This window comes from Schistocerca nitens, chromosome 1 (assembly GCF_023898315.1).
Source record: "Schistocerca nitens isolate TAMUIC-IGC-003100 chromosome 1, iqSchNite1.1, whole genome shotgun sequence".
NCBI classification, from domain to species: domain Eukaryota; kingdom Metazoa; phylum Arthropoda; class Insecta; order Orthoptera; family Acrididae; genus Schistocerca; species Schistocerca nitens.
Genome location: NC_064614.1, coordinates 423,020,465 through 423,045,029, shown reverse-complemented (window position 1 = coordinate 423,045,029; position 24,565 = coordinate 423,020,465). Strand labels below are relative to the sequence as shown.

Sequence of the window (24,565 nt, the reverse complement as noted above, 5' to 3'; positions counted from 1 at the left end):
CGATATAAATTTGAGCTTTGTTCGTCATATAGGTCTAACATGTCAGAAGGTTGTTTATGAAGTGCACATGTTCATTAATATAGTTCCCTTCTTCTAAATTTTTGCAATAGCATTTAACTGTAGACGTTTTCTAACACCGGCGTTAGCAATTCCTTTCCGTTCTCTGAAACCTTCAAAACGACAAATTTTTCTGGTTTAAATCTGATGACCTTAACTATCACTTCCGATCAACAATAAATACTTCATGAACCCATACATGGAACTCCAAATGTGCAGTGTTCCTGCACTGCTACAGAGCATGCATTGCAAGGTATTCACACAGTTTATCGCATAGACTTACCATAAGGAATGAAACAAGAACTGTAATACACTTTACACCACAGACGCTCACTCTGGCTTGACGAAAACATCCAAACATTGACCAAAAGTTGCACAAATAATTGAGTTTGAAAGGAAAAGAAACGAGGTATGAAGCATTTATAAATTCATCGAATATAGTGAGGTGGTTTAATTTCGTCCCAGTCTATAAAATTAATTTCGGGCCATACTCAGCTCTTGCCGATTAATGTAATATAATACCCGCCTACTAATCAGGGCGTCTGTCTCCGTTGCTTTTGAGCGTGAATGGAAATTGTAGAAATTTTCTGTGGAGCAACATTTAATAATAAAGCGTTTTAAATCATCAAAAGCGATGAGTGGTAGCAGGCGCTTTCGATAAAGAACGGGGGAGTGCAGCGCCGCTCCTGTCGCCACGGCCGCTGCCAGTAGCCAGCAAATGGATCCCGGAGCTTTGCCGCATACGGCGTCCAGAGGAGGACAGTCTGCAGGAAATCTGCCGCAAAATCGTTACTGGATAAAATTTTGATATCGGTGTGTCACAAAGCGAAATAGATTGAATCTGCGCTACCATTACATTCACGTCTTCAGCATTCAGACAGAAGAGGCTATAAAAATATTTTATGCCAGCTGCTCTCGATCCACTGACATTATGAACAGAAACAACGCACGCTACCGCTAGACCACAGGCGTAATCAGCCTAGGGTGTCTCTATCATGGGACAAGTTTTCCTCCAGGAAGTGCCGCAGTCTACAGTGTTGCCAGATTGTGCAGATAACCGGACTTAGAGAATTGGCGAGTTGGCCAGTTTTTTTGTCCCATGTCGCGATCGGCGCGGACTTAGCCTCTGAAGCGGCCGGCCGCCGGTCAAGTTTTATGTCAAAGAGTGTACTGTATTTTGCTTGCAGGCCATTGCTTAGAGTTAAAATAAATTTCAGAGACAACATTAAGTAGCTAAACATCATCACTTTCATATAACTTAAGCAAAGTGAGTAGTGCATAGGAAGAAAGTTGCCTGGAGGTTTCAATGTTGTATGTTCCGTATTGAATTGCCGTTTGGAGCGATATTTCATGGCACTGATGGGAGCGCATCGCGATGTATGTACTGTGTTTATAACCTATGTAAATATCGTATCGAATCATTTGTTTGTTTGTTTGTTTGTTTGTGTGTGTGGATTCAATTTAGGTGGAGGCTGGCTGAGGTGGGACAAATAAATGAAAACTCACGCATGATGTACATGTTATTTAGCTAGCGTTACAGCACTTCTCCTGTGAAGCTTAATACGTACTGTGGTGCAATGTAGGGATTCACTGTCGCAGTTATTTGTGGTGGACTCTTTATGTCAGACTTCTTCGTTGTGGCACACAATGAATAGTGTCCACATGTAGGTTTGTTTCAAGGAAAGCAGAAAGCTGAAAGTTGCGTCACCTGTTGCGCCACTGAAGGAACGTAGTTTATGTAAATAAGGCAAAGTTGCTGAAGTTGTTTTGCGGAGAACGTTTTACTTGAAGCACAATACAATAAAGCACTCTCACAGTGAAGTTATATGCAATGGCCTGCAAAACAATAAAAGACTCCCACGGTTTTTTATCTATGCAACTGTTCTCAAACGATTGCAGGGAAACATATGGTTAAAAATATTTGATTATTTCGAATAAGAAGTCTCACAAAACAGCCTGTCGATAAGGTGGTTATATTTCGTTACTGGCCACATTTATTACGATACTTCAAAGCTGAGTAACTCGCAGCTCGTTGCTCGAAGAATTTGCAGTGAATTAAGTGCGCAAATTATGATTGGTAATCCAAGGAAAGCAGAAACTGTAAGTCTGAAACCCTCATCATTTTCGAAGTGCGTACCTCCAAATAATTGAGGTTAAAAGGTACGGTGAAAAAATTGACTTAGCAAGACACGACCCCATAATCTTCCGATTTGTAACGACATACTCTACCACTTTGTTTTTTTAACAAAAGTAAATTTATTTTCAGGTATTATTGAGAAGACATGATTATGTCTTTAGAGGCATGTTTTCTTCTTGACTTTCTGAACAGTTTTTCCCATTTCTTCAGGTATATCATATACAGCAGCAGTGCAGCTCTTGCATCTGCCACTGAACTATGTTTACCTTCCTGTATACTGACATTCAGAATTTCTTCTGAAAGTTTCTTCAGGCTCCGGTCGCTTGGATTTGGCCAACTCTCTGTGAATGGTTTGAACCTTTGAGTGTCTCTGGCATATCTTAGTGGATGACTCAAACATAAAACTTTTAAGTCATTTCGCAGCGCATGACCCACCAACACTCAGTATCGTAGAAGTTCAGCTACTTTCTTTTGGACGTGCTTAAAATCTTCACCATTCTTAAGGTTTTCTGGTCGAATTTCACTGACTCACGTTCTATCATGAACGTTTCTGTTGGAACAAAGTATTTATCGTCCACACACTCTCTAAATTTATCAGTTAAGCTCACTCAGGCAACCATATCAGTTTTGTCATCAGTCCCAACTATTTCACAATTCAGAGCAAGCTCCTTTGTCAGCCTGTTAGAATTATGTGTGCAGCTACTGATGTAGCCTGTTCGACAGCAGTTTTGACATTTGCATCATTATCCTGTTTTCCATTTGCGATATTTCCTAAATAATTTTCTTTTTTTCCATTTTCCCGTGAGTGCGTTCCTTCTTAAATGTTTTTTCCTCCTTTCTGGCTCAAATGTCCGTTAATTTAATCGCGTATCACATCATTTTTTCTATTTTTCAATGGAATTAAAATTCTCTAAGAGTCTGTGGACCTACCACAAAGCTTTGTGTGCTTCTTCATTTCCGCTTTATGTGCATGCTGAAACGTCTTCTGCCTCTGGAATTTCGGAACTTGGCCTGTGGAGCTTTCGTTCTTTGACCAGTTGTCAACAAAATGCTCCTCTCACGGATTAAATCCCATTCTCAACAAAGTGTATCTTGATTGTCATTCGAGAACCATTGGTGCCACGATAGTCCTCTACATTGCTTTCAGAAGTATTGAAATCAGCTGCTTTAGCAATGACAACAGGATTTACTGTACTTCCCCTGGAACTGAGACAGTTGTGCGGCTTCTTTTTACTATGGCTTCAAAACATTTGTCAGCGGTATTGTTAGGCCCTTTGACCACTGTTTCTGCAGAGTCAACATGGTCGATTTTAATTCTTTTGTAGTCATCACCTTTTAGAGGTTTGTCTGTAAATTTATTATCCAGTTTTGTGGACTTCACACTGCTTCCACTAGTCTAAGTTTCGCTTCGATCCTGTGTTTCACACCACTATTATTGACCTGGGTCATTTTGATGTCTATTCTCAGCACTAGTAATATCCTGACGAAACAAGTTTATGTCTCTCAGTAATCTAGGATCCAAAGAAAAGCAGCATCTACTGCATTAACCACGTGATCACACGTCAACACCAAAACACCACTAAACTACCTCACCCACTGCATACTAGATACCACCTGCTGCATTCCCGCGGTACTGTTGCTCTCTCGAGTTGTGGCGGCTGTTCACTAGGTAGCACTGGCATAGTTTTCACAAATTAACCTTAATTCATCATAATTCAGACAATTTGCACCAAATATTTATAAATTTTATTGAAAAACCTTTCCCATGAAACAGTATAAGTATTAGTCAAGACCTGATCAAAACCCCAGAAGCAAATCCCAAGATTAGCCGGTATGTACAAATGGACATGAGCAAACGACTTAGTTTGATGTGTTTGTGTGTCTACATTTTCGTTAGCAAATGAATGCCGATATTTCGAACAGTTGTTTCAGTTCTAAGCATTTTAACACACAAAAACGTACACTAGAAAGTTTGCTTTGGCCTTTGATAAGCTTCATCGTTGTTAGTTTGTCAAATCCGATACTATCCTCCGACTTTTTGTGTCACGGATGGTATCTCATAAGCTCACTTCCACCGTTTGATACTGAGCTAACCGAATTAACAAGACTTGACTTTCCCTGACGTGCCATAACACCGCTCTCTGTTGATATCTAGTGTGAATCGCTCTTGAGCAGCAACGACGCAGCATATGAACGGAACGTGCTGTGCATCTGCATGTGGATGGTCGAGCAGAGAGCATGCCACTGACGTACAGTGGTTTAGCTTGCCACTTGCAAGGTGGTAGTGTGGTTGTATATGGCGACTGATAGTAGCGATCGTTCACAAAGTGCTGCTTCGATTCGTTTTGACCATTTATTTAAATACTGTGGTGTTTTTTGAAGTTCCTTTCTGGCGGCAGTTAATTTTATTGTACCTCAGGAGTTGCTAATCAAAAATTTTGCTTCGCGGAGTGGCCGCGTGGTTAGAGACGCCATGTGACGGATTGCGCGGCCGCTGCCGTCGGAGGTTCGAGTCCTCCCTCGGGCATGGTTGTGTGTGTTATTCTTAACATAAGTTAGATTCAGTTACTTTAAATAGTGTGTAATTCTATGGAACTGATGACCTCAGCAGTTTGGTCCCTTAGGAATTCACACACATTTGAACATTTCTCAAAAATTTGGCACACTTTCTTGAGGCCCGTAAATTCGAAGATAGTTAAAGTTTGCTTTATTAGTTTTTATGAGGTCAGTTTTAATTTTTATGCATTTCTAAATTGTTAAACTTCTGTTGGCGAGGTTTTCCTTGTGAGTAATATTGTCTAATAGTTCACCAAACGCGTTTCATCACAAATGAACTCGCGTCCCATCTAGGTAGCCTGTTAAATACTGGTTAATGTTATGTCTGGTCATACAGCCCATCAACATAACAGTATAGCACCACGAGTTGCCTATACACAAGAGCGCAAGGGCAACAACAACAAGTGCCCAACAGTGCTCGTACATACGACAACAACAAAAACACCAGGTGTCTTACTGAAGACAGCACCACAGCGGCTCAGCGTCCTCGCTTCGGCCGGAGTAAAGGGAAAAACCGACTGCTTCAAACTTTTGCCTGTATTTTAGTTTTCAATAACCGGTATTTTTCGGTATTTGTTTGGTCCCGGTTATAATAGGTGCTTCTTATTTTTTATTAATAACCGAGAAAAAAACCGAAATAACAATTAGTCATTAAATCATTAGACTTTTTTTAAAAAAAGGAGTAATTTTTATTTGTTAAATTCGTATTTGTTCGAAATATTGCGTTATAGTAGAAAATGGGAAAACTGATCAGTGCTATTTTAATAACAATGCCGACGGAGACGAAGAACAAACACATGGTATAATAATTCGTACAGCATCGCTAAGACAATAATGTCCTTGTTGCCGTGTGTCTTGGCTTAAGGCACGCGTGTACGTACAGTGTGCAGCACTTGGCCTCCACCTGGTCCACAAGGCAGTTTCTCGCTGTCGTCACCGGATATCACTTTTATTGCGGAATAGCACCAGCCCTAGTGTGGAAATATTTTTGCTAAGTGACGTAGGTATGAAGCAGAATACTTCATTTGCTTTAAAGGAGTCAAGATTTGTCTGCCATTTCTATGAAATGATAAAATGGGAAAGAAATTATGGTAACAGTGATAAATTAAAAATTTAACAACAATACATTTATAACGTGTAATAAAAATAGAAAGTAGCTGATCTGCTACCTATATCTAGATAACGTCTGTATCTCCTTAAAAACGGACAAATTAATAAGAAAAATAGAGTTGTTCAACCTCAGTTTTTTACCCTTTAGCATCGACTATTTGTTTTATCCCTGATCACAACTTCATTTTTGAGCAGAGTTTCAAAAACTTAGTCAGTAGGAGAAATATGGTGATTTTTGTATATTAAACCACTTATCACTTTTCGATAAAAACAACAAATGGCGGACGGATTAAGTTTTCTTTTATTTGCCTATTTAATTCAAATTTTTATTCTATGTATCTTGAAACGGAGGGAATCAAAATGTTTCAATCTTTATCCGGTTTCTACGTTTATTACAGGAAATAATACGCATAAAAAACGAAAATCGGACATTTCGGAAACTGGTTGTTTTGAACTGTTCTAACAGTCAGGTTAAAATGGCGTGCAAAATGCCGATCTAATAGAAAACCAGTTGTTTCAACGATAAGCGCCGTCCCTACTCGCCAGCAGCTGGCTACTCCTAGGAGGCGCAGCTATCATGGACCTATTGTCTTCCGCGACATCACGTGGCGGCCACTTTCGTCTGCGACCAATTCATCCGCTAGCCGATACTTCAGCCATCACGCAGCCCGTATCTGGCAGTAAACGCCAGTGCACCAACTGGGGAATGAGCTAGGAACAGCTGAAAGCAGTTTCTGTCCTTCCCGTGCCGAGACCTGGCCTCTCGACGTTCAACTTGCCTGGCTTTGGCTTCTCGGCCTATTACCGTATTATACTTATAGGATGGTATCTTTTCTTTCGGACATGTCTGAAAGAATAGACACCATTGATGACCTGCAGCCGTCTAGAATGAAATTAGATTTATATATTAATACCTTCAGCTGCTGATGGGCGTTGATATACACTCCTGGAAATGGAAAAAAGAACACATTGACACCGGTGTGTCAAACCCACCATACTTGCTCCGGACACTGCGAGACGGCTGTACAAGCAATGATCACACGCACGGCACAGCGGACACACCAGGAACCGCAGTGTTGGCCGTCGAATGGCCCTAGCTGCGCAGCATTTGTGCACCGCCGCCGTCAGTGTCAGCTAGTTTGCCGTGGCATACGGAGCTCCATCGCAGTCTTTAACACTGGTAGCATGCCGCGACAGCGTGGACGTGAACCGTATGTGCAGTTGACGGACTTTGAGCGAGGGCGTATAGTGGGCATGCGGGAGGCCGGGTGGACGTACCGCCGAATTGCTCAACACGTGGGGCGTGAGGTCTCCACAGTACATCGATGTTGTCGCCAGTGGTCGGCGGAAGGTGCACGTGCCCGTCGACCTGGGACCGGACCGCAGCGACGCACGGATGCACGCCAAGACCGTAGGATCCTACGCAGTGCCGTAGGGGACCGCACCGCCACTTCCCAGCAAATTAGGGACACTGTTGCTCCTGGGGTATCGGCGAGGACCATTCGCAACCGTCTCCATGAAGCTGGGCTACGGTCCCGCACACCGTTAGGCCGTCTTCCGCTCACGCCCCAACATCGTGCAGCCCGCCTCCAGTGGTGTCGCGACAGGCGTGAATGGAGGGACGAATGGAGACGTGTCGTCTTCAGCGATGAGAGTCGCTTCTGCCTTGGTGCCAATGATGGTCGTATGCGTGTTTGGCGCCGTGCAGGTGAGCGCCACAATCAGGACTGCATACGACCGAGGCACACAGGGCCAACACCCGGCATCATGGTGTGGGGAGCGATCTCCTACACTGGCCGTACACCGCTGGTGATCGTCGAGGGGACACTGAATAGTGCACGGTACATCCAAACCGTCATCGAACCCATCGTTCTACCATTCCTAGACCTGCAAGGGAACTTGCTGTTCCAACAGGACAATGCACGTCCGCATGTATCCCGTGCCACCCAACGTGCTCTAGAAGGTGTAAGTCAACTACCCTGGCCAGCAAGATCTCCGGATCTGTCCCCCATTGAGCATGTTTGGGACTGGATGAAGCGTCGTCTCACGCGGTCTGCACGTCCAGCACGAACGCTGGTCCAACTGAGGCGCCAGGTGGAAATGGCATGGCAAGCCGTTCCACAGGACTACATCCAGCATCTCTACGATCGTCTCCATGGGAGAATAGCAGCCTGCATTGCTGCGAAAGGTGGATATACACTGTACTAGTGCCGACATTGTGCATGCTCTGTTGCCTGTGTCTATGTGCCTGTGGTTCTGTCAGTGTGATCATGTGATGTATCTGACCACAGGAATGTGTCAATAAAGTTTCCCCTTCCTGGGACAATGAATTCACGGTGTTCTTATTTCAATTTCCAGGAGTGTATATCAACAGGGACAGGTGAAAATGTGTGCCCCGACCTGGACTCGAATCCGGGATCTCCTGCTTACATAGCAGACGCTCTATCCATGTGAGCCACGGAGGGCACAGAGGACAGTGCGACTGCAGGGACTATCTCGCGCAAGCCTCCCGCGAGACCCACATTCTCACCTTATTTGTCCACACACTACATTCATAGTATCCCTATCCAACACACTCATTACTCTTGGAAGACATTCTTACCGAGTCCCATTAAGAGTTCGGGTAATATGTGTGCATCCGCACGGAAGAAGAAGGTCATGGCCGGTATTGCCAGAACTATATACTTGTATGGATATGGTGTCTGTTCTTTCAGACATGTCCGGCCCTGACCGTCTTCTTCTTCTATGCGGATGCACACATATTACCAGAACTCTTACGGGACTTGGTAAGAATGTCTTCCATGAGTAATGAGAGTAATGAGTGTGTTGCGTAAGGACACTACGAATGTAGTATGTGGACATATAAGGTGAGAATGGGGGTCTCGCGGGGGCCTTGCGCGAGATAGTGCCTGCAGTCGCACTATCCTCTGTGCCCTCAGTGGCTCAGATGGACCGTTTATACCATGGACTTTGCCGGCACTGTAGCTCAGCGTGTTCGGTCAGAAAGCTGGTTGGCCTCTGTAATAAAAAACTGAGTGAAAGCATCAACAACGAACTTGAATGGATGTCATGTGACGTCCGCAACGACCAAACACACACACACACACACACACACACACACACACACACACACACACACATACACACAAAACAAAAAAAAGTAAAAAAATAAAAAAGGATAGAGCGTCTGCCATGTAAGTAGGAGATCCCGGATTCGAGTCCCGATCGGGGTACACATTTTCACCTGTCCCCGTTGATATACACTCCTGGAAATGGAAAAAAGGACACATTGACACCGGTGTGTCAGACCCACCATACTTGCTCCGGACACTGCGAGAGGGCTGTACAAGAAATGATCACACGCACGGCACAGCGGACACACCAGGAACCGCGGTATTGGCCGTCGAATGGCGCTAGCTGCGCAGAATTTGTGCACCGCCGCCGTCAGTGTCAGCCAGTTTGCCGTGGCATACGGAGCTCCATCGCAGTCTTTAACACTGGTAGCATGCCGCGACAGCGTGGACGTGAACCGTATGTGCAGTTGACGGACTTTGAGCGAGGGCGTATAGTGGGCATGCGGGAGGCCGGGTGGACGTACCGCCGAATTGCTCAACACGTGGGGCGTGAGGTCTCCACAGTACATCGATGTTGTCGCCAGTGGTCGGCGGAAGGTGCACGTGCCCGTCGACCTGGGACTGGACCGCAGCGACGCACGGATGCACGCCAAGACCGTAGGATCCTACGCAGTGCCGTAGGGGACCGCACCGCCACTTCCCAGCAAATTAGGGACACTGTTGCTCCTGGGGTATCGGCGAGGACCATTCGCAACCGTCTCCATGAAGCTGGGCTACGGTCCCGCACACCGTTAGGCCGTCTTCCGCTCACGCCCCAACATCGTGCAGCCCGCCTCCAGTGGTGTCGCGACAGGCGTGAATGGAGGGACGAATGGAGACGTGTCGTCTTCAGCGATGAGAGTCGCTTCTGCCTTGGTGCCAATGATGGTCGTATGCGTGTTTGGCGCCGTGCAGGTGAGCGCCACAATCAGGACTGCATACGACCGAGGCACACAGGGCCAACACCCGGCATCATGGTGTGGGGAGCGATCTCCTACACTGTCCGTACACCACTGGTGATCGTCGAGGGGACACAGAATAGTGCACGGTACATCCAAACCGTCATCGAACCCATCGTTCTACCATTCCTAGACCGGCAAGGGAACTTGCTGTTCCAACAGGACAATGCACGTCCGCATGTATCCCGTGCCACCCAACGTGCTCTAGAAGGTGTAAGTCAACTACCCCGGCCAGCAAGATCTCCGGATCTGTCCCCCATTGAGCATGTTTCGGACTGGATGAAGCGTCGTCTCACGCGGTCTGCACGTCCAGCACTAACGCTGGTCCAACTGAGGCGCCAGGTGGAAATGGCATGGCAAGCCGTTCCACAGGACTACATCCAGCATCTCTACGATCGTCTCCATGGGAGAATAGCAGCCTGCATTGCTGCGAAAGGTGGATATACACTGTACTAGTGCCGACATTGTGCATGATCTGTTGCCTGTGTCTATGTGCCTGTGGTTCTGTCAGTGTGATCATGTGATGTATCTGACCCCAGGAATGTGTCAATAAAGTTTCCCCTTCCTGGGACAATGAATTCACGGTGTTCTTATTTCAATTTCCAGGAGTGTATATATCAAACGCCCGTCAGCAGCTGAGGGTATTAATATATAATTCTAATTTTGTTACCGTGTTTGTGCTCAGAGACTGTCGTCTCACCTTATGGCCCTAAGACGTAGACTTTATCTGATAGTGAACTAGTCATTCTAGGCGAACTATCTAGCTTCGGTTTCTTCTACCGGAAGGGCCAAATCAAGACAGTTACTTCGAATGGTAAACTATTTTCTGTTCTTGTTCATAAATGCTTTATGACAGAGAAAGGTGAATTATTGTCGTTATTAAAAAGTCTATGGTTTTTTTGTCTGTCTTCTACAACAAGTCCGGCACAAGCCATTTCAATCGGCAATGATATTTTCTGAGAATTGTTAGTGCTCTATCGTTACTGAGTCTTTTAATAGAGAAAGGACCTATCTTCGAAATATCGAAGTGTGGTTAACACATTTCCTACGTTACGCGAATATAAGAATTCTATTAAGCTTTCATGGTCAGCGTCTTTAAAAAAAACCAAAACTTATTGCCTGAAACGAAGAATATATATAAAATGAGTGGGCTGGTAAGGTGGGTCATAACAACAATTTTTCACGCAGCAATCCATGTCCGCAACCCCTAGCGTACGGCGATAGGCGTCGTTGAAGAATATCGCGCACCGCCAATGGACACGCAAATGCCATCCCTACCATCATGGTAGCAGGTCTGCAGAGCAAGTTTTCAATGGATTTGTGGCACAAGGTAAATGAGAAGTCGCGGCGAAGTTTTATAACCTTTATTTGAAAACAGGTACAAAAAGTGCTCGAAATTTCCCGCTCCCTCTCATATGCACACCGTGCAACGACGATGGAGTTACTGTCGAAATCTTTCAAATTGCATCGGAGGCTGCCGTAATGCGCTGTCAGCTCTTTATCAGTATCAACGGGTGTTTCACAGACAATAGGTTTCAGGTGGCCCTAGAAGAAAAGAATCAGTGAACGGTAAGACGGGGAACTTGCAGGCCATGCCACTAGCGCGCCGCGACCTATACAGTTGTCTCGAAAGGTTTAATCCAAACCAATTCGCGCTGCAAGTGCGAAGTTCACAACTGCACCATCGTGTTGTATTACATTCGCTACTGCACATTGAGTGGAACATGTTCCAACAACTCTGGCAGAATTTCTCGTGCGGAGATTAACTCGCGTGAGGAGCAAGTATGGACCGACCAGATTATCAACTACCAAGCCGGACCAGATGTTGAATCCGAAGCTATTTTAATGACCACGAATAAAGGCGGCTTGCAGTTTTCCGTGCTCACACGTGTTGACTGTCGCTGTTGAACATCCTTTTTCGTGTAAAGGGTGCCTCATCCGTGAAAAGTACACGGTTCGTAAAGTCAGGTTAAATGGCGCACCTTTGCAAAAAAAAAAAACACTGACAGAATTCAATTCAACGAGTAACATCGTCTGCCTTAAGGGCGTGAACCTTCTGATGGCGGTACGGGTTCAAATAAATCTTCATGCCACTCGCGCTAAATTGTGGAATGGCTTATTCCCATTTCCCGTGCAACACGCCACGAGCTTGTTGAAAGTGTGTTTTCTAGCAGTGCTAACACCTCCTATTCAAGTCCTGGTGTACGCACTGTGCGTTGACGACAGCGCCGCCAGGCCTTCGCACCTACAACACCAAAGATACACCACGGTTCGAATTAGGTCTTAAATGTAAATGTGCCATTACGAGAACGTGGCAGTGGAAAACGTAGCTCAAGTGAACCTGTCCTTCGTGGGAACCTGTGGAAGGCAGTAAATGTGCATGGATCTGGCACTCGACGATTCAGAATCAGCCGAATGTACAAACACTGGGCAACGTGAGCATTTCCATCCGTTGACACGTAAGCAAAATACGTCTGCCTTTTCCTCCCAAGAACATCGCTTTATTTCCTATTTACTCCACACAGTTAGATATGGCTCTGAGCACTATGGGACTCAACAACTGAGGTCATCAGTCCCCTAGAACTTAGCACTACTTAACCCTAACTTACCTAAGGACATCACACACTTCCATGCCCGAGGCAGGATTCGAACCTGCGACCGTAGCAGTCGCTCGGTTCCAGGCTGTAGCGCCTAGAACCGCTCGCTCACCACGGCCGGCCACGCAGTAACAAACACAAGCGTGTCCCCGTTTGGTGACAAACTGACACATGGCTTTCGAAAACGACGATCGTGTGAAACCCAGCTTATGCTATTCGTCCACGAGACTCAGAGGGCCGTAGACACGGGTTCCCAGGTAGATGCCGTGTTTCTTGACTTCCGCAAGGCGTATGATACAGTTCCCCACAGTTGCTTAATGAACAAAGTAAGAGCATATGGACTATTAGAACAATTGTGTGATTGGATTGAGGAGTTCCTAGATAACAAAACGCAGCATGTCATTCTCAATGGAGAGAAGTCTTCCGAAGTAAGAGTGATTTCAGGTGTGCCGCAGGGAGTGTCATAGGACCGATGCTATTCACAATGTATATATAAATGACCTCATGGATAACATCGGAAGTTCACTGAGGCTTTTTGCGGATGATGCTGTAGTATATCGAAAGGTTGTAACAATGGAAAATTGTACTGAAATACAGGAGGATCTGCAACGGATTAACGCATGGTCCAGGGAACGGCAATTGAATCTCAATATAGACAGGTGTAATGTGCTGCGAATTCATAGAAAGAAACGCCCTTTATCATTTAGCTACAATATAGCAGGTCATCAACTGGAAGCAGTTAATTCCATAAATTATCTGGGAGTAGGCATTAGGATTGATTTAAAATGGAGTGACCATATAAAATTAATCGTCGGTTAAGCAGAAACCAGACAAATTCATTGGAAGAATCCGTAGGGAATTCAGTCGGAAAACAAAGGAAGTAGCTTACAGTACACTTGTTCGCCCACTGCTTGAATACTGCTGACCGAAGTGGGATCCGTACGAGATGGGTTGATAGAAGAGATAGAGAAGATCCAACGGAGAACAGCGCTCTTCGTTACAGTGTCATTTAGTAATCGCGAAAGCGTTACGGAGATTATAGACAGATGCCAGTGGAAGACTCTGCAAGAGAGACGCTCAATAGCTCGGTACGGGCTTTTGTTGAAGTTTCGTGAACATATCTTCACCGAAGAGTCAAGCAGTATACTGCTCCCTCCTACGTATATCTATCGAAGAGACCATGAGGATAAAATCAGAGAGATCAGAGCCCACACAGAGGCATACCGACAATCTTTCTTTCCACGAACTGGAATAGAAGCGAGAACCGATAGAGGTACTCAAGGTACCCTCCACCACACCCCGTCAGGTGGCTTGCGGAGTATGGATGTAGATGTAGACACAGGGCGAACCAGACTCCGCAGTGTGCCCACATGCTGCCCTCTATGCAACACCTATCAGACAGACAAGTGCACAGCCAAAAGCAACGCGCTCACGTCCCAGTAAGAGGCGGGAAACCCGTACTGTTGTCCCACCTGGAATATCTGCAGCTATGTCGACTACAGTATTTGCAAATGAAGGTCATAAAACTTCAACCCGACGTCTCTTCTATTTGATATGACAAATACACCGAAACCTTTGCCCTGCAGGCCTACTACCACGATGGCTTGGATGACATATCGTGTGCCTGCCCTCTTTGGCGGCCCCACCGCTGTTCAACGACGCCTAGCGCCGTACGCCAACGGATGCCGACATGGGTTTCTATGTGAAATATGCTTGTTGTGACACACTCCACCGACCCTATTTCTGCATTCATCTCAAATACACACTGTACTTATATGGCGATGGGAACCATTTATGATAATCTGTCATTTTTTGCAGCTTCAGACAGGTGCACATGAAAATCATTAATGGCACGTTCACACCACAATTCAAGTGTTATTGGTGTCGCCTCCTTAACGTGACAAAAGTACCCAAGTGAAAATAAGTATTAAGTACATTTCTTAATGTCGTTTAGCTGGAGAAATATCCACTACAGAATTTTCTCTATCGAGCGGACACATTTCACTACATAAGTATATTGCATTTGCGATACCGATGTTCGAAAAGATGGTAGCAATAATCACATCACCTGACGTTTCCAATCGACTTTCCAAGGTGAAGGGCTGCAAGTCGAGTCGTCACCGTAGCTGGTCCCAGCGCTCGACAGGGAAACAGAGCCAAGGTCAACTACCGCAACCATTCTCGACCCGCCCCACATGCAAGTCCCAGGCTCCGTTCAGCCTCCCAAACCTACCGATGCCATTGGACAAGCGTCCGTCTGACAAGGACGTCGTGAGCAATCGATACAATCAGAAGTTATAATCGTGCATCAACGTTTTCTTCACTCGTCAGCGCTTACATTGCAACTTTAACCATGAGAAGCTCAAAGACGGAGGTAAAAGTGGACGTAAGGCAGAGTTAAAGGTAGACCCGTGGTCTAGGGGTAGCGTCTTTGATTCATAATCAAAACGTCTTCGGTCCCGGGTTCGATCCCCGCACTGCCTAAATTTTGATAAATAATCAGCATTGGCGGCCGAAGACTTCCGGTATAAGAAGTCAGCCTCATTCTGCCAACGGCCTTGTCAAAGAGGGCGGAGGAGCGGATAGAGGTTCAGGGCACTCTCTTGTCTTAGGGGTGGGAAATTGCCCCTAAAGGCGGAAGAATCAGCAATGATCAACGACATGAGGATGCAGAAGGCAATGGAAACCACTGCATTAAAGACACGTAACGTGTATCCGCAGGACATGTGGCCTGTAATTGAAGAAGTGTCGTGATGATCTCTCCGTTGGCAAAAGATTCCGGAATAGTCCCCCATTCGGATCTCCGGGAGGGGACTGCCAAGGGGGAGGCTACCATGAGAAAAAGACTGAATAATCAACGAAAGGATAACGTTCTACGAGTCGGGGCGTGGAATGTCAGAAGCTTGAACGTGGTAGGGAAACTAGAAAATCTGAAAAGGGAAATGCAAAGGCTCAATCTAGATATAGTAGGGGGTCAGTGAAGTGAAGTGGAAGGAAGACAAGGATTTCTGGTCAGATGAGTTTAGGGTAATATCAACTATGTTGTTACAGGTTTTAGAAACGCCGTCCGCAGCGTCGTGTCTTGAAAATCTTCCATACAAAACTAGCGACTACTGGGGACGATGAGCTCTCCATAACCACTCCGTCAGTTTGTTCAAAAAAATTGGAATTGAATAAAAAGGACGTCGACTTCAGCACATGGCGACAAAGCTTCCTCGTCCAGTTTCCTTGTCTAGTTTTTCACAAATTAATTGCAAGTTAACAAGTTAATTGGTGAAGAACCGGAAGAGGAAATTTGATAGTAAAATGGATGACTATTTTTGATGTTCCCTTGAGCAATCACCAGCTAGCATCCTGATGTCAACCCACAGCCTCAACTCAACGTTGCCACCGTACAGGCTATCCACATGGAGCCTCTCCATGCTGATGCCACAAGTGGGGTCGATGTTTTCAGCTGGACCAGGACCCTCGTCGACATGCAGTGGTGTGAGTCCAGTGTTCTTTGTGTTTTTCTTTGACTGCAAGTGTCATAGCAAGTCAGTCGTTCTTTTGCCGGAGCTTATATTGTATTTATAGGTTTAGTAAACGGAACGGGCAGTTTAGCTCTCCAAAGCCTGAGAGTTAAATTAACGAGTAACTGAAAATTCTAAGCCTGAAGGAAATATTAAGTGTTAGTGGACCAACTGGCTTGGTTTCATAGTTTCGCACCCTGAGAACTTTTGAATATCTCAAGTGAGTCAATATTGTTCACACTGGCAAATCGGACTTCGCAAGTTAAAGAACAGTGAGACGGCCGGAATGGTGACCAAGCAAACTTCGGCCAAGAAGGTTATTTCCGTCATACAATGCAAGACTCTCCCACTTTTACACTAAAAAACCTGCTGACAACATACAAAGGGGAGATAAGAAGTATCAAACACTGTATGAAATCAATTTTGTGATTATTATTGTTGGCTGGCTCTGGGCACTATGGGACTCAACTGCTGAGGTCATTAGTCCCCTAGAACTTAGAACTAGTTAAACCTAACTAACCTAAGGACATCACAAACATCCATGCCCGGGGCAGGATTCGAACCTGCGACCGTAGCGGTCTTGCGGTTCCAGACTGCAGCGCCTTTAACCGCACGGCCACTTCGGCCGGCTATTATTGTTAAAACACACTTATATTAACATACACGTCTTTACCGTACAAGGCCAGGAGGAGGAAAGGTGAAGAAGGAAGTGACAGGTAAAGGATGTCAGTCAGAAGACGAGCATTAATTTACAGAGACGATCCTATCATTCCACACATTCCTCCGAAATTCTAACATACCAATTCTATGCTCATTTTTTCCTTATTTGTCATTACAAATAACACCTTTCGGAGGCAGATTATTATATCCGTTTATAGAGGTAAGAGAAAATTTCACTTACACAAGAAAACAAAATTTCTAACCCATGATAAGGAGAAGAAAAATGAGGTTCAATTTAAGGCAGGTAAGCTCAGCGTTAAGAGAATATATAACATAAGATTGTGTTTGCACATGTTTTAATATGAGCAATATCTCTTATCATAAGAAAGGGGTGTGGCACATTGTCTAAATGTGATATTAATCATGTGGAGCGAATGAGGATGTGAAACAGTTTTGTCTAGAAGTATTATGATAGCGTACATTTAAGTTTCCTTTTTGTCATTTCATTTTGTTGATGTATTTCTTAAATAGGGTTTCCATAACATCAGAGTCTGAGAGCTGTACGAAACGCTTGCTAGATCATACTCTTTGGAATGTGCAACGGTTTTGAGTGAGGAATGTGACTCATTATATACAAGCATGTAAAGTAGCGATTATGAACAGCCATTCAAGCGAAGGACCGATGGAAGAAGAGATTTAACGTCCCGTTGACATCGACTTGATTAACTACCGTTCACAGTCTCGGAATGTTTCAAGTATGGGAAAGGAAATCGGCCGAGCACTTTCAAAGGATCAAATGGCTCTGAGCACTATGGGACTTAACATCTGAGGTCATCAGTCCCCTAGAACTTAGAACTACTTGAACCTAACTAACCTAAGGACATCACACACAGCCATGCCCGAGGCAGGATTTGAACCTGTGACCGTAGCGGTCGCACCGTTCCAGACTGAGGCACCTAGAACCGCTCGGCCACACCGGCCGGCCATTTTCAAAGGAACCATCCCGGAATTTGCCTTGAGCAATTTAGGGAAATCATGGAAACCTAAATCTGGATGGCCGAACGTGTATCTGAACAGTCGTCCTTGCGAATGGTAACACTTAGCCAAGACTGTTTCGAGTACGCGGCAGAAATTTCTCTGGGAAGCCATTACACATCCCCCATACAGTCTGATCCCTCCACATGGGATTCTCGTATTTTTGGGGTCGTAGCCACCGATTTTCTTCGGACAATAATGCATCCATAGGTAACTGCAAACATTTTTCCATTAAGACATTGACCGTTTTGTCTTACAGTGGAATACTATATGGTTATGTCGATTACTTTTGAAATAATTAACAGTTACTTGCTTATTCCCATCTGTCACTTTTTCATTTGAGTGTCTCTTATAATGTCTATGAGGATCTAGACTTCATCCCCTCTCGTAGCTTAAACCTGTTCCAATGACATAACTAGTGCTTGGAAAAGGAAATAAAATTAATTACTGCAATGAGTATTGGATCATTACATGTACCAACAAATACCATTGAGTTCTTGTCTTAATGAAGTTTATCTGTTGTGCATAGAAGCGACGTTAATGACTTTAATGAGTCAGTTTAATTAAAATCGATTCAGATCTTTTATAAATCCACATACTTCAGACAAGCTCAGTGGAATTTACACAATGCTATGAATGTATGTTAAAATATTTCCAATTGTTTGATACTAGCCGTTTCCAGCCATGCTTTACTGTTGCTCGGTCTACTTAAATTGAAAAGAAAGAAATATGAATATGCGTCCTAATCGCCTTCTCTCCCCCATATCTATCCATCTCCCTCTCTCCCTTTCCTTGTCCATCTCCTCCTTCTTCTCTCTGTCCATCACTTCCTCTCCCTCTCTCTGTCCATCTTCTTCTCCTACCCACTCCATCTCCTCCTGCTGCCCCCCGCCCCTCTCTGTCCATTTTCTCCATCCCGTTTTCTATGACCGTTTCCTCTCACCGCTCTGTCCATCTCCCCCGACCTTGAGCCTTGTTTATTGTTATTGCAAATTCAGATTTTGTAATAGTATTGTAATCATAAACCAATCAACCATAAATGCAACTGTCCTGTTTGCTAACAACGCTGTATTCGAAAGTATGTAGTTTATATGTGTCTAAACACTCTATTAGAATAACGAGTATAAATTTGAAGGTACATTTTGAGATTTTTGGTAACAAGAATTAAGTACCCAAAAACACGCCTGTAGTATTAGAATTCACTTTCAAAACAATCGGTCAAGAGCTCTCGGAGGTACACGATTTTGAACAAACGAATATTTACCTTTTTATTTGTCTAGATTACTTTCTGTGCCCCCTTTAATAATCCTGAAGTGTAATTCTTTTATTAAGTATCCACACTTCATCTCGCACCGCTACTTAAGGTGTTTTCGTTATCCGGCAGTAAATGCTTTTCAATCCAGTATTTATAATATTATTAAACACCACTTACCCTCTTTTACAATGAAAAGCACAACATCGCGGAAACTGTGTGCTAAATTGTCTGACATTATATTAAGAGAGTCTCAGAAAAAGCGATTCTAAGGTGCGGATGATCATGATTAATGCTCTGGACTTCCAAGAAACAAGTGATGGAGCTCTGGCTAGGAAACTAATAGTTTTTGTGTCACTCCATCCTCAATACTTGGCAAGTGAATCAAATGCTACCAATAAATACTCCAAGTGAAACATCATCAGGTATCAGGTCACCACTTAAAACAAAAATGTGAGAATATTCCGGTACACTGGGTGTACAAAAGGGCATGTCCAACTACCAGGAAACATTTTTCACACATTGAGGAACAAAAAATGTTATATGAAAACGGGGCCAAAAACGCTTTATTTGCATGTTAGAACTCATTTTCTGCTTCTCTTCATAATCACATGTATCATGGAACACATACAGGAAAAGAACGTATCAGCACAGTTTGAAACACTTACCTAACTGAAATGTTCAAAGTGCCCTCCGTTAGCTAGAGTACAAGCGTCAATCCACTGTCACATTGAATCATTGATGCGCTAATTTATCGCTGGAGAAATGCGTATTGTTTCACATCCTATGCAATACGGGCACGAATATTCTATAAATCTTGTATCAGGTTTTCGTACACAAGAGCTATCAAATGCCCCCACAAACAAAAGGTAATACGGAACCCCGGTACAGAATGTACAGTCTTCAAGCCCGTGTTGTGGTAGGCTGCGAAACAATAAGCGATTCTCCAAGGGATATTTAATTTAGAAAAGTTTTTAATACTGTGATGGTTCTTGTGTATTTCCCCTGTTTAATGTGATTATGAAGAGAAGTAAAATATGACCTTTAACGTGGAAATCAAGCGTTTCCTGTCCCACGTCCACACGGCATATTTTGTTCATCTACGTGTGATGAAAGTTACCTGAAAGTGTTACACTCTGTATAAAGTCAGCGTCATTTTTCCTAGTTAAAACCTGTTAACGAAATCAAATCTCTCAAATTAAATTAGAGTAACTGTCAATTTTTTTTCCAGAAAGTGGCCCTCCCACGTTTTCCAGTACTCATTTTCTCCCTGTAATTATATTTCGAGGCGAACGGGTTTTTGGGTCCATAAAGGCCACTGACGCGCGAAATTGGACGTTAATTGCCCATCGGTCGGGTTGGTACGTGAATTTGACGCGCCTGACTGTTCCAGACACACTGCGGAGTGGCCAGTGGGACGTCTCGCGATACTGAACGAGCTCACACATTCACAAGTAAACAAGTGAGGGACAACCACAACTAACAGCGGGTACACATGGTAGTCACTTTTTTTTATTTTTTTTTAAATTTATGGTACGTGAAATTCAGAAATCAAATATCTATTAGCCAAAGCAGTTCGACGCAAATGTCAAACATTCTCGATAAAAACAACTCTGAAGTTTTCCGATCGTCATTAATATGCTAAAGCGAGGTCGATTATCCTCGACAGGCCGTGTGACAGTAGTAGAACGCTCGTCTCGCACGCGGGTGGCGCTGGCTCAATTTCCAGGCCTGAGAAAATCTTAAACGAAGGTGCACGTTTTATGAAAATTTCTCTGAAAAGATGAAAAGGAATTTAATCCGTAATGTTTGTGTTTTAATTTAACGATCTTTAACAAAATTAAGAGTTTATATTTGGCTCGAAAACTGGCCTTTTGTGTGTGATATGAAATTAGAAATAAGAAACCGGGCATTTTTCACGAAAATAACTATTAGATATTTGCTAATTAGCATATATATGATGAATTTTATATTTAAATGGCGTCGGTAAAAATGAAAAATGTAATGAGCGAAGTGCAAATCTAACCAGGGATTACCAGCCGCTAGTGCTACGGATTTTTTTCCGTCTTTGTGTATTTTAAACTCCACGGAATTGCATGTGGAACACGCACCTCTGTTTAAAAGTTTGAATTAGCCAGAATAATACGATCAATTTGTATTCAAAAGGGCCCCTAGCGGGAAACTGTCAGGTAGTTTTTGTTTCTTCCACCCTCTTTTTTTCCTTCTTTTTTTTGCGCTGAATCCGAATATAAGGTTTGCCAACAAAATTAGTGACGCAACATTGAAAAATGCAAAACAGTAAAAAAGTCTCATTTTTTGGTGCTTTTTTGTTTATAACTCAGAAAATATCAGCTTTTCGTAGGTAACCATCCTATTCAATATGAGAGCACAAAATATCCTACAAATTTCAGAGTTTGGGTTTATTCTCCGACAAATTGTTTGCGCTCAAGCGCTAGATGGAACTGGCGTATTTCGGATGTTTCCACAAAACCCACTTTTTCCATTTCAAAACTCTAATTTATTGGTAAAGACTGTAATTTAGTGAACACCTTGTAGCTTTAATTAAATGTAATGTATAATGGTTTCCTCTAGTATTCCAGGTTCAACACTAAAAAGACATTTCGAAAAGCACATTGTATTTAAATTCTATTCAAATGTAGTTCGTCTTGTATGTCTTTTTATTCTGTTTATTCTCTCCCTGCACCAGGTCCGGTTCGAGAACATTTTTCCACAAAAGCGACTTACCATTTGGCGCCCTCATCTCCCCCCTTTCCCCTTGTACATTACCACCCATGTAAATTTTCACATCAAATCAATTTGCAATTGCGAATAAGGACTACCATCAGCTGTAGAATGGAATGATCACAATGAAAATTTGTCCTGGTTGGGGACTCGAACCCAAATTACCCACTTATCGCGAGGGGCTTACAGTGCACGAATCGCCGCCAGACCCAAATTTCCATATGTCGTTAACAATCCATCTACTACTTGTACTCGTACATCTATTGTGTATATTCCCATACAGGTCAGACGTTGTACTTGAAAGTCGCTTGCGCGATATCGGCAGATAAATATGATAAAGCAGTGGCTGTGTTATTCTGAATACGACGCAAAGTTCCTGTGGACATGCATGCAGAATAACACAGGCACTGCAATATCGTATTTATCTGCCGATACCGGGCAAGCCACTTTCAAGTATAATGTCTGACCTGTACGGGAATATGCAACTGGTGGCGCGCTCTAGAAGAAGACACACCTGTGTAGGGTATCGTGCGCGATTCAGTCGCATAGGTGATTGTTTCAGGGCAGTGAGCGGGCGCTACAATACTCAACCTTTTGAAGGGTCTTTATATTCCCAGAGGTCGCAATATGATCCAGAGTAGGACACTTACTTTTGCCGCTTGATTTACGGAACTGAAAATACACAGAGTTGAGTAACTATTCTTCGTAAGGCGTGAACTCTGAACTATTTTGAGCAGGAGAATCTTACGTGTATTGTGATCACGGAATGGAATTAGTTTCCGCGAGTTTTTGATGACTATTTAGTTTGGGATTTTGCTATCCTTCTCGTAACGCTCTCACCATAACTTTACTCATTTGATAAGGGCATTTTCTGTCTGTATTTTAATTCAATGTCACAAGTCCACTTCCCATTCATTTACGATGGCCATTCTAGAATGTACATTATTCAGTATAATTCTCTGCCATCTACATCAATTACAGACGTTAGAATAGAGCCGTTCTTATTAAATTATTCATTTAACCTAGTTTGGTATTTCTGTGTATTTTATTAATTCGGAATTTGAGTCGGTGCATAGACTATTTGACTGCGGGATCACACCTACAGGTTATTATCTGCAGCGAATTAGCTGTGGGGCATGACAGCAGACGTGCTCGCCTTGACGCTATGACTACACCGAGCTATTCTTTTTAAACAAAGCCGTACATAGCATCAGCGCCTAAAGTACGAGAAACCACAGGTAAAGACGCAATTCGTTTGCTCGTATGGACTGCTGTTTAGAAGAGCAACTACTCAACAGTAACCGTTAGGTACCGTCGCAAATTGTCAGAGAAGACAGGAGAAAATCACGAAGAAGATTCAGGATTCGTCGATGGCTTTAATAGCCTTCATAAAAATTGAAAAAACTTAAGATGTAAAACACTTTTTGAAACGTTCTGAATGTCACGCACCATGTATTTCAGTGGCATTTAAAACATCTAAAGCATGCCAATTTCAGCCCGGATTAAAGTTTGTTTTGCGATTACCGAGTATAAAAAAGTTACATAACACTAAAATTTAAATTTATCGACAGCGTGTTTATGCTTCTTGTGTACAATATATTGCCCTAAATTCAGCTTGTTTCATCATCCACAGTCATACCAACACAACGCGTTAAAACTTTGAGCAATGCCCTTTTTGTGAATAATACAAGTGGACGTGATTTACTGGCAATTGGGAAATCCTGTAAACCATTGATCCTCATTTTTATAAGAAGGCAAGAAACACAGCTCTGACTGTAGAATGTTCTTTTAAATTAAAACCACGACCGGTTTCACATCAACTTATGCATATCCTCACGTGATATAAATGGTGTAAACGACGTTATTCAACGCTGCCCTGTAAATAATGTCGTAGACACAGTTTACATCACCTGAGGATGCGCCTAAATTGGTGTGAAACTGGTCGTGTTTTTAATAAGTAACTTCTAACAGCCACAGCGGTGTTTTTTGCCTTCTTATAAAAATTTGGGCATATTACTGCCGTTTCTCGCGATTTAAAATAATATGTACATTAATTCTTACTGCATAAGACCTTTTAGCATGTGCAGTTAGTTTAACTTGGATATATTCGTTCAACTCAAAAAATTGAACTTGCTTTTCAAAAAATATTGGGAAATGGGGGAAGCGTCCCCCCTATCATCCCTGGCAGTGACGCCCATCCATCTGTGCAAGAACAATTTCAGCAGGTACATTGTTTAAAATACATGACACTTAGTAATGCAGATAAAACTTCTATTGAATTCATAAGAAAGTCACCGAGTCCTTTAGAAAAAGTTGGAAGCAGATGATGCAAACCTGCCAACTTTCTATTTATAGTCTGTGACACTATCGTTTACACTACTGCTTCAAAGTAACCGCATTGTCCAAATTAAATGATAGACGATTTCTACCAAAAATGTCATTATTGACATTTAACTATGGCAAGTTGTACCAAATCGACATGCTCTTGATTCATCGACATCCTGCCATATCATGGGAACGACAGACTTTCATACCATACAAGCATAACACAAAATGCAACAGAAAAGTGAAGCCTTTAAATAGCGATATCAAGTCTCGTGTGATTTCTAATACCAAATCGTACCTAAAACGAAATGTTTTCGAGACATCCTCAATACGTTAGCACTTTGAAACGGCTTACATTTGTACCATATGATACACTACAATACAAAATCCTGTGTACGTTAACGCTACAGCCTCGCTGCTGGCAGATTGCATCTTGCTGCAGGGCGATTACTGGGATATAGGAGGCGCAGGTTGGGCGGCGCAGTGCAGCTTATAGTCCGATTAAAATTT

The 24,565-nt window shown here is 43.4% G+C and overlaps 1 pseudogene; it reads right to left on the bottom strand.

Annotated features, from left to right (window-relative positions):
• Positions 1-2,326: 2,326 nt before the first annotated feature.
• The window catches only part of LOC126251373 (RNA exonuclease 4-like), a 28,398-nt pseudogene continuing 6,159 nt past the window's right edge, over positions 2,327-24,565 (bottom strand).